Source organism: Helianthus annuus, chromosome 7 (assembly GCF_002127325.2).
Source record: "Helianthus annuus cultivar XRQ/B chromosome 7, HanXRQr2.0-SUNRISE, whole genome shotgun sequence".
Taxonomy (NCBI): domain Eukaryota; kingdom Viridiplantae; phylum Streptophyta; class Magnoliopsida; order Asterales; family Asteraceae; genus Helianthus; species Helianthus annuus.
Genome location: NC_035439.2, coordinates 126855317 through 126866341, shown reverse-complemented (window position 1 = coordinate 126866341; position 11025 = coordinate 126855317).

Sequence of the window (11025 nt, the reverse complement as noted above, 5' to 3'; positions counted from 1 at the left end):
TTAGAACTCTTTTAAATCACGTTTTGTATAATAGCCAAAACATCACGATTAAGTGTTTTAACTACAAAAATTCTAGTTTCGAGCCTTCTTTGAGGCATTTCATCAAACACCTTAAGGGCAGAATTTTACATGTTTATTTATCATGTCTCTAGCTTATCTCTTAGCCCAAATTTCACATAAATCAACCGTCTTACAAAGTGGTTAACTTCTACAATTTCTGAATTCACTTCAAAATTGTCAATTTACACTATATTAACAATCTATTTCCTAGTGTTCATCAAATTTCACATAACTCACTAATCACCTACAATGGTGATCATAATTTTCACTAAAAATTCACATGATTTCAGCTTGTGTTTGTCTAGGGTTTGTCCCTAAACACTATAGTAGTTCCTAAATCATCATAACATACACATGCAACTAGAATCTCAGATTATTCAAAATTCATGAGAATTTCAAGTTGAAAGATTTCTCAAAATTTTACATACCTTGTAATCCCCTTGTGATGAGAATCAGGAATCTATGTTTAGAATTCGATTTGGACTTGAATTGAACCTTCAATTTGCAAGATTTGTTGAGTTCTAGGGTTTTCACCCTCCTGGTCGCTCCTGGAGATCGATCCACACACTTAGTGTGTGTGGTGTGTTATTATTTTTTTTATTAAATAAAACTTGTTTCCTTTTTCACGATTTTGGTCCCTCAAGTTTAGATATTCATAAATGAAACTATAACTCATAGTTTATTATTTAATTACCCATTACTAACTAGGTTAATCTTACCTAGTTAACTTAGTGGGTTCCGGGAGTTAAAAACCCGTTGTATTTTAAGTCCCGTTGACTCGGGCTCTTATAAACTTAAGTTCCTTAAAAAGATCTATTCACGTTTTATTTAATATTAGATTTATTTATTTTAAATCCTAATATTTACCGGGTTACCGTTACTGCTAACGGTATTTTACCCGTGTATTAATAATAAGGGGTTTTGATTACCAAACCCGATTTCGGGGTGTTACAGATAGGTTAGAATAACCAGTGCACGAAGTTCGAGAATCAAAGATTAGAAGTTAAGGTGTTGATTTCGCTCATAATGTCCAAGGTCACTTGGAGCAAAATCAGAAACTTCTGATTTCGCCCGAATGGCATTTGGTCATAAAAGCGAAATCATGTCTAGTATAAATAGTGCACTTGTTTGTTCATTTGGCACGGAATCAGAACTGTGTAACGAAGTGCTGCCAGATTGTTCTCAGGTTGTAATCAGTGTTAAATCAATACAAGAGCGTCCGTTATAATTACTTTGAGCGTCCGTTTCATTGATTCCGCCTTTGAATCGGATAAACAACTCTTCTGATCGACTCATTCGGGTCCAACAACGATCCTACAAGTGGTATCAGAGCACATGAGGAAGAGTTTAGCTCAATTGCATTAGATTTCTGTCTTCTACACCTTCTTTCTTCAGCAGGACAAAATTTACCAGTCAAAACCAGATCAAAATTTCACGGATTGTTTAAAATTGGACATAGATAAACCCTTGAAAGTTTCACATTTAAATTTGGACTAAAAATGGACTTCGAATTGATTTCGCTCGAACGGACAATGTGTGATTTCGCTCCAATGATCGTCTGATTTCGCTTTTGAGACACAAAGAAACATGATTTCGCTCCAAGATATCTGTTGATTTCGCTCCAGTTGACTAGATAGTTGTGATTTCGCTTCAAGAGTTAGTCTGATTTCGCTCTTAATAACAACTGATATTTCGCTCCAAGAGTTCAAACAGATTTCGCTCCAGAGTTCAAAACCTGATTTCGCTCAAAAGTCTTAAAGTCTGATTTCGCTCGAATTGTTAGTCAAGTGATTTCGCTCATAGTGTTATTCCCTGATTTCGCTCAAAAGGGAATATTTGGTTAAAATCTGATTTCGCTCAAGAGTCATATTTCGCTCGAAAGTGAACTTTTTCGCGTCAAGATCATTTCACGACAACCGAGTGTTAGTGTATTTCAGAAGATTTGATATTGTTTAAATTGATTGAGTTTGTTTGTTTGTTCTCAGGTGATTGAAGATGTCAAGCAACGGTGAAGAATTTTACAACACATTCTACAACGCGTTCACTTCCGAATCAACAGATAGAAGATCTGAGATGAGAGAATATTCAAGAGAGATTTCGGAGAATTTGAAGTTTGAGAACATGTATGGAAGTCAATAGAAGCCACCGAAGCTAATGAAAGTTGAAGATTATAACTGGTGGAAAAACCGTTTTGAGGGTTGGGTAAAAGCTTTCGCTCCTGAAAGCTGGTTAAAACTAAAAAATGGATACACTGAACCAGTAAAATAGGGAGGAGAGTTAATAGATGCAAAATATTTCATAGACATAGACATAAAAAATGTTGTGGCTTAATATAAAATGATCACATTAATCAAACAATCAGTAAGAGAAGATATTATCTCGTTACTTGAACAAGAGAAAACTTCAAAGAGTTTGTGGGAAGCGTTAGAGAGAAAGTGTGTAGGAAGTAATGAAATTGTTAAAAACAAAAAGAAATTGTTGCATAAAGAGTTTGATCTTTTCAGTTGCATGAAAAATGAATCTGTTTGTAAAATGATCGAAAGATTTGGGCATCTGAAAATGGAGCTGGCCAGACATGAAATCACATATACTGAAGAGGAGATGGTGGATAAATTGTTTGATTCATTGCCAAATGATCAAGATTGGCAATACTTCGCTCTAATGTTGAAAAATACAATCAAGCCTGAAGATTTAAAAGTGGATTTGCTGATTGAAAGGCTTGAAAGCCATGAGTTGGAGATAAAGAGATCTAAAGTCAACAATCCAGCTTATCAGCAGAATGTAGAGCTTTACTACAGAGGAAATGTACCGCAGGATGGGTCTCCAAGAACAGCATTTTCTGCAGAAAGCTCAAATTCAGTGATCAATGAAAGTCTTCACAGTGGTTTTCACAGTGGATCTTCTTCAAACACTTCAAGTCAATCTGCTTCCAAGAATTTATTTCAGTGTAATATCGCAGTGGATTTGAAGAATGGGCAGAATTTCAGCGAAGAGTCAGCAAAACAACAAATGGTTTTCTTGGCATCTGTACTTGAATCGTATGAAAGCCTCGTTGCAGGGAAGATTGGCAACACCAACTTGACGAAAGAAGATTACGATCAAATAGACCCCGAGGAGATGGAACTGATTGATATAAGATGGTGCATGGCCAGTGCAGTTCGTCGGGCACAGCGGTTCATGGAGATCATGGGGAGAAAGTCTATTGGTGGACCCTCTACCAAGTTAGGCTTTGACAAATCAAAGGTGACATGTTTCAAATGTAAATAGAAAGGTCACTTTAAGCGCGAGTGCAGAAATGATTATGCTGATGATTCTGAAAACCCGTTCAAAGAAGATTATTACAAGAAAGCGATTTATCATCAGAACAAGTCTGAGCCTCCAAGATTGAAGCAGCCTGAAGAAAAATCAAGGGCTCTTGCAGTAATTCATGACGATGAAGGTTACGACTGGAGTCAAGTGTGCCCTGAAGAAGATGCTGTTGGATACGCATTTGTAGCTGATGCTGATCCTGATAGATGGTGGAAAGCAGATTATGCAAGATGGGAAATCGGAAAATTAAACGAACCATTCAAAGAAGCCCAGAGAGCAAAAAGATGGAATGATGAGTTGGAATGTTACATGGATCCACGGGGTAATCCAGTTGTTGACCCATCAAAAGTGGATTTTGAAGCTGTAACAAATTTGCTTCCAAGACAGGCTACTTTCAACACAAGAAGGTTATCTGATAAAACATATCTGCCGGATTTGGAGGGCAAGATCAGAGAAGTTTGTGAAGCAAGTCTACCGAAGGTGGTAGAAATGAAGAAGAGAAAAGAAGAAGAATTGAAGAAGATGATTGAAGAAGTGAAGACTGTCGCAAAGCTTGCTGCTGAAGAGGAACAGAAAGCTGAAGAAGGACAGAAGAAGAAAGAAGAACGGTGCTGAAAGAGACTGAAGAAAAGATTGAGAATTTGAAGTCTGTTAGTGATGATGGTGCTGGTGACGAGAAGAAACAAGAGCTGGAATAGACAGAGACAGCTGAAAACACCGAGGTGCCAATCACTGAGGTAAATTCTGATTCTAAAATCTTAAAATCAACTGAGCAATGCAAGAAATGCATGGAAACATGTAGAGCTTGTACTGAAAAAGATGAATTGATGAAAACAAAAGAAGTTGAAACGAACAAACTTGAAAATGTTTTCAAAATGAAATGTAAAGAAATGGTTGAAACAGAGGAAATTTTGAAACTAAAGGTTGAAAAGCTAACACAGAAATGTCATGATTTTGAAAAAGAAAATAAGATTTTGACAGAAAAGTGTACAGCTAAATGTGTTGATTGTGTTGAAAAAGAAACTAAATTTCAAGATTTACAAAAACAGTATGATTCTTTAAAGTGGTCGAGTCAGAGAGTACAGGAAGCTTATGATACTCTGAAAAGCCAAGTCAAAAGTTTTGATCAAAGAATGTCTGAAACTTTAGTCACTAAAGAAATGTATGAAAGAAAGTTTAAAGAAAAGCAACTTGAATTGAACAAATGTGTTGATGAAATTGCTAATCTTAAACAAGTCTTGGCTGAAAAAGAAAAGGTTGTAACCAAACTTCAAAGTTGTCATAACTCTTCGTACATTCTCGAACGCATTTTCAACATCACACCAGATGACAAAGATACTGACAAGAACAAAAAGGGTATTGGTTCAGAATTTCATTAGGTACCACCACCATTGAGAAACAATTATACTTTTTATGATGAGGAAAAGGTGGCAAAGGGTTTGAACATAGCTGACCAGTTACCTGAAAGTATCGATGTGACTTACTCCAAATCTGATGATGCTAATGATTCGGAGGTGGTAAGTAAGGTTGTTGAAAGCGTTTTGAAAGATGAGTCTACAAAAGGTAAGTCTGAATCACAGGATGAAGATGAAAGAAATCTTTATGATGGATATCTGAAAAACACAAAATCCGAGAAAAATTTGAATGATGATTCAAAAGGATTGGTTTATACCATGATTGGATCGGACAAACTATTCTTAGATGTTGTATTCTCGATTCAGAATGTGATTTCAGAAAAGGTTGATAAAGTTTTCAAAATGGTTGAGATTGAGAAGTCTGAGATTCCAAAGTTTGCTGGTAAATGTCACAAAGGTTCTTATAACAAACCTGGTTTCAAAAAGAAAAACATGAAGGCTGGTTTGGGTTATAAAAAAAAAAACTGGAAGAAAAATGAAACACAAAATGTTCAGGCAAAAACAAGTTTTGTTCAAGGAAAAAGTTTGAAAGAAGAGGAAAAACTCAAATTTGGACAACAGTCTAATGAGGAGTTTGATGCTATGAAAAAGAAACAACAACAGGCCAAGGATGTTTCAAAGAAAGTGTGTTTTAAATGTGATAAAATTGGACATGTTGCACGAAAGTGTCCAAATCCAAAGCCTGTTAATGTTGAAAAACAGAAATCTGAGAATGTGAAACCAAGGTCAACCAAATTTGATTCGAAACAAACTTGGAGGTACAATACAAACAAGTTTGCTTCAAATCAAAATTGGAAATCAAACCCGAACAGGTTCGATTCAAGACAGACCTGGAATTCTCACACACCCAGATTGAGAATAACACAGAGTTGGAAAACATCAGTTGATATGACAAAACCTCAACAGTTTTGGAAACCAAATGTTGTTCAGAAACAAAATGTTCAAAAAGAATCACATTTTTACAAACGAGGAACACCGACGGGTCAAACATGGTCTGTTAAGAAAAATGTCAATTCGGTAAAAGATGAAAAAGTTGAGATTAAAATTGATAATGTTTTTGAGAAAAATGAAAGAAACTACCCAGTTTTACCTGGAAAATTCATGTTCAACTACCTGAGTCTAAACAGGCTTGGGTTGCATTGTTCAAATGATCAAATTGTTAAATGTGCAGGTGCTCATCGGAACCAAAGATTGTGAAAATGAAAACAAGAGCAGCCTGGCACTTGAAGAGGAGGAAGAGGTTGCTGGACCCTGGTTTGGTTGAACAGGGAGTTTAGTTTGATTGTTTTCTGTACATAAATAAACAATATTTTCAAAACCCTAAAAACCTAAAAAAAATTAAAAATTAAAAACCAAAAATATGTTTGTTTTTAATTTTTGTTCTGAATATATGTTGATTGAATACGCCGAAACCCTCACGGCTGAACAAACATGATTATTTTCATCAGATTGAAAAACGGTTTTCAAATTGTTAAAATCAATGGGTTGTAAATCATGGGGGTAATTAGTACTATATGTTATATTTTCTGTAATGCAGTACACGAGAAGCAGAAAATGGATGGCGAGACAAAGCTATCAGTATCGTGTTGTCAAATTGTTAATGATTTTGCATTTTAGGGGGAGAAAAATTGTATTGTCAGAAAATCCAAAAACATTAGAAAATTTGAAAAAGACAAAAACATGATAAAATTCAAAAATCTGAGTTTTGCGTAAAAAAGAGGAAATGATAGTACATCAGTAGACAGTTACAGTATGCTAAAGAATTGTAATGATTAAATAGTGTTAAACAGTCTCACTGATGATATGCCGATAGGTTTTTATACATTTAGTAAACTTTTTCGGGATATAAACCTAAATTCAAACTTACTTATTTCGTGGGGAACACTACTTGGATATATAGGTAACCCCTGAAATCTCGTTTGAAAGGTCCCTTATTCTGAGATACTAGGTCTTTATACTCAGTGATATCTGGGGTATTATTCCGGGACTTCTGCTGAATGGAAGTTCTGACCTAGTCCCCGAATAATACTTTCTGCATTGCTTGAAATATAGCACCACCCTCAGCATAAAAATGATGAAACATTGCAAAATGCTAATCGTGTGCTGTTGTAACTAAAAGATCCTCTAAAGGGGACACACCGAAAAGTCGAAGCCGTCATCTCTCTGTGTATACGGAAGTATCAACCTGAGCTCTCACGGCCCTCGCATTTAACCCCTGACAGATATCATATGTGGTATACTCACCTGTAAGACTGAATATTTGGGATTCTGGATACGGGAGTATATTCAAGAGGTGGAACACATGAATGAGTTTAAGTTCTTAAAACATCTAAATCGTATCTTGAATTAGTTGAAATTTGTATGAAAATTTAAGTGGACCAGTATATCGACAATCTAAGTGAATTTTTTAATTCTTAAAGTGAAAATAAGCTCAACGGTACTTGTGACTTGTCAAAAACTGATATGATTCTCTGGCGCATACTCAAACAAAAAATATTGTTTGTAAATATGTTTGTACATATTTCTTTATTGCTTTATATTTCAGAAAATACAAAAAGATTTTTCTTTCTGCTTTATTTTTGACAACTGATGTCTGAGATGCTGAGTTTCAAAATCTGAGTAAGCTGATTGTGTTTCTGAAAATAAAACAAGTTCATTAATTTGAAACTTGAAATTAAAAATCAAAATCAAAAACAGTTTGTGATATCTCCAAGCTCATTAAGTTGGACTTGGATGATTAACTGTGTGGGATTTGAATGCTTATATTGTTATAGAGCTAGTTTTCGATACGTTTTGATGAAACTGCCAAATTCATGAGAAGTGATTTTGAGGAGTTTGATTTGTCAGATTACGATTTCTGGAAAATTTGAAGTTTAAAATGTTGTTACTTATAATTGAATGAGTGATTGCAGGTAATCCAGACTACGATCCCGAGAGCAGAGTCTAAGGGGGAGTCTGAAGACAAGCTGGAAGAGAGGAGGAGCTTGTAGCTGGAAAGCTAGGTGTCGATCCCTAAAAGCACGGAAGCTTGACGAAAGGGAGAGCCTTATGATGAAGCTGTTGATGATAGAGCCAGTGATGAGATTCTGGTTTAAAAGTCAAAGAGAGAAGCTGATCAAAGATAGAGATTGAAGGATGGTCATATTGTTACAATCTGAGTAAGAATCCAGAATGATCAAGACTGAAGAGGTGTCATGACAGAGATTAGTCACTGAAGACTTCGTCAATATCCGAGGGGGAGTCTGTCAGTGCATTACGTCTATTGACTTCGTCTTGTATAATGTAATAGGATAGGTTAGAATAACCAGTGCACGAAGTTCGAGAATCAAAGATTAGAAGTTAAGGTGTTGATTTCGCTCATAATGTCCAAGGTCACTTGGAGCGAAATCAGAAACTTCTGATTTCGCCCGAATGGCATTTGGACATAAAAGCGAAATCATGTCTAGTATAAATAGTGCACTTGTTTGTTCATTTGGCACAGAATCAGAACTGTGTAACGAAGTGCTGCCAGATTGTTCTCAGGTTGTAATCAGTGTTAAATCAATACAAGAGGCATTATAATTACTTTGAGCGTCTGTTTCATTGATTTCGCCTTTGAATCGGATAAACAACTCTTCTGATCGACTCATTTGGGTCCAACAACGATCCTACACTCATCTAAATCACAATGATGGCAACAACTTAAAGGAAGATCTACACAATACCACTTTCCATGTGGCATCTCCCCCGTTGTTGATGAAACCCACGATCCGTGTGCATGGATGTGGAGCTAACTATTAACGGAAAAAGAGATAATTGTTAACGAAAAGTAATTTCCGTTATTACCTCCGTTACACCTTTTGGCGCCAACGTCGGTTATAAATATGAGAATTCAGGTATGATCTCACAATCTACTTTCACATACTTTCACTTCTTACTACTTCATCTTCTTCGAGATCATTATACTTATTCTCACGCCGGAGGGTGGTCACGGAGAGAACCCCCATTCTCCCCGTGACGAGGCTAACGGCGTTTCTATTTTGCAAAGATCTCCGACGATGTAGTTCCAATCTAAGCAATCGACGAGAGGATTAACCCTTTTATGCAGAAACCTCACCCCCAGATCTGACTGATTCTGGTCATTAGTTCTGGTGTTTCTTCAATAGTATTAAAAGCAAAGATGGTGTGATGGTAAATCTCCTTGTGTTCCAACAAATAGATTCCAAGTTTAAGTCTTACATGTCTTGTTTTTTTAGTTTATTTTTTCCATCAAAATTAAACTAGTGTTTTAAAACAGCACAACCACCCATTGACCCTCTAATTTGCTTTTTTAAAATGATAATTGAATGTCGATTTTATTTAACACTTGATTACCAAATAAAACTTCCAACATATAATGTAGTAGTTTCATGTCCACGAAATGCTTCTACATTATCTCCTAGACCCGACCCGACTACGATGACCGACCCGAAAATTTTAATGTTTGGTTGTGAAAAATCCTTACACAAAAAATGGACCCCAATGAAAAAAAAATCTTGGGTCCGCCACTGACTATAAATTAGGAACATGTTGGTGCTTTAGTGAGTTGTACTCCAAGGTTTGGGAGTTTTCCAAAAAAAAAATTGAGTTTCACTTTTAACCCAATTTTTTTTCATCTTTTGCAATTTAACCACAACACATTTTTATTTTCAACTTTGATCCCCGTATCTTTCATCTTTTCCAAATTTTCCGTTTTAGTTTTCGTTCTAATTTTGTAAGTGAACACGCCGCAACGTGCATATGGGTTTCAACATTTTTTTGTCTATTTTTTCCTGTTTGACAGGACCGTCACAACGCGTCTATTTTGTCCTATTTGATAGGTTCGTCGCAAAACGCGTGGTCTTTAGATCGACTTAGTTATTCTCTATTTTTACGTTTCAGTTTAATTTCTTCGCATTATCATATGTCACAACGGGCATGCGTGGTTCAACAATTTTACATATGTTTTTCGTTTGGTGTTATTTTTCCTTTTTGTTTATTTTGTTTTTACGAGCTTTTTCGATGTTGTTGGTCACTGGTGTGTAGCATTAGTGCTACTTGGCATGGTTTATGCCCCCCGGCGCAACGCGCGCGAGCGCGTCCCGGGGGGGGGGGGGGGGGGGGGCTTAATACTAGTGTATACTAATTTGCAATTTAGGTATGCCTTATGGGTTGTACCATGGGTTTTAGTGGGTTGTATCCACCTTTTGTTTTTTTGTCTTTTTTTATACTTTTAACCTAATAATTTTATATATTTTACAATTTAACCCCAAAACTTTTTCACTTTCAACTTTAGCTCTTTATACTTTTCATCGCTTATATTTTTCTTTTTACGTTTAGGTGTAAATTTTGCGAGTTAACACGCTATAGCATGCGTGTGTAGTTTAATATTTTTACCCCTATTTTTCCCATTTAACGGCCCGTTCGCAATGCGCTGCTCCTAGATCAACTTAGTTATTGTTTTCTAGTGAATTCTTTTTTCAGATAAAAGAATAATAAATACAATAAAATTTCAAAATACTAGCAATCACTACTGAAAATACATTTAATAATCCATAACAAAAAAAGAACTATTGCAAAAGAGAAAGCAGCAGTAAAGCAGCGGACGCAACAACCATGGAAATAGTGACCAGGGTTGTAGATCCAACGTCCATAAGAGCGGGAGCATGCGCGATAGAGAACTCAGATTCTCGAGCAAAGATAAACGTTGAGGAGATTAGCAAAAGGCAAAGGGCGATAAATATGAATCTGAATACGATTGCAAACACCATTGTCAAAAGTTGAGAAGAATATCGCAGAGAGACGAGTGGGTGAATTTGAGGGTGAAATGAGTGAATGTGTTTATGGAAGAGACTGGTGATGCATTTTAAGTTTTAACGACAGGGACTAAGAGCATTCACGTCTTTTGATTGGGACTAAGAGCATTTGTATCAGCTATACCATAACTCCCCTCATTTTTATAATTTAAAGTAATGTTTAAAAATCATCATTTTTCACTCCACGTGAGAACCACCATATCTATGCCTTGTTTTTATATTTTGAAAAAATGCTACAGTTGCTTTTTATATATGAAAAGCTACTATTCATCCCATATCAAATTATTATGTGTATAAAAACGAGGAATATAATAGAATAGAGTAGGGATAGTGTACAAAGTGTCTAAAGTGTGAGAAGTGTAAGAAGTGTTTTAAACCACTAGATCTTTGATCTAATGGTTGAGATCAATAGGGACCAAATTATAAAT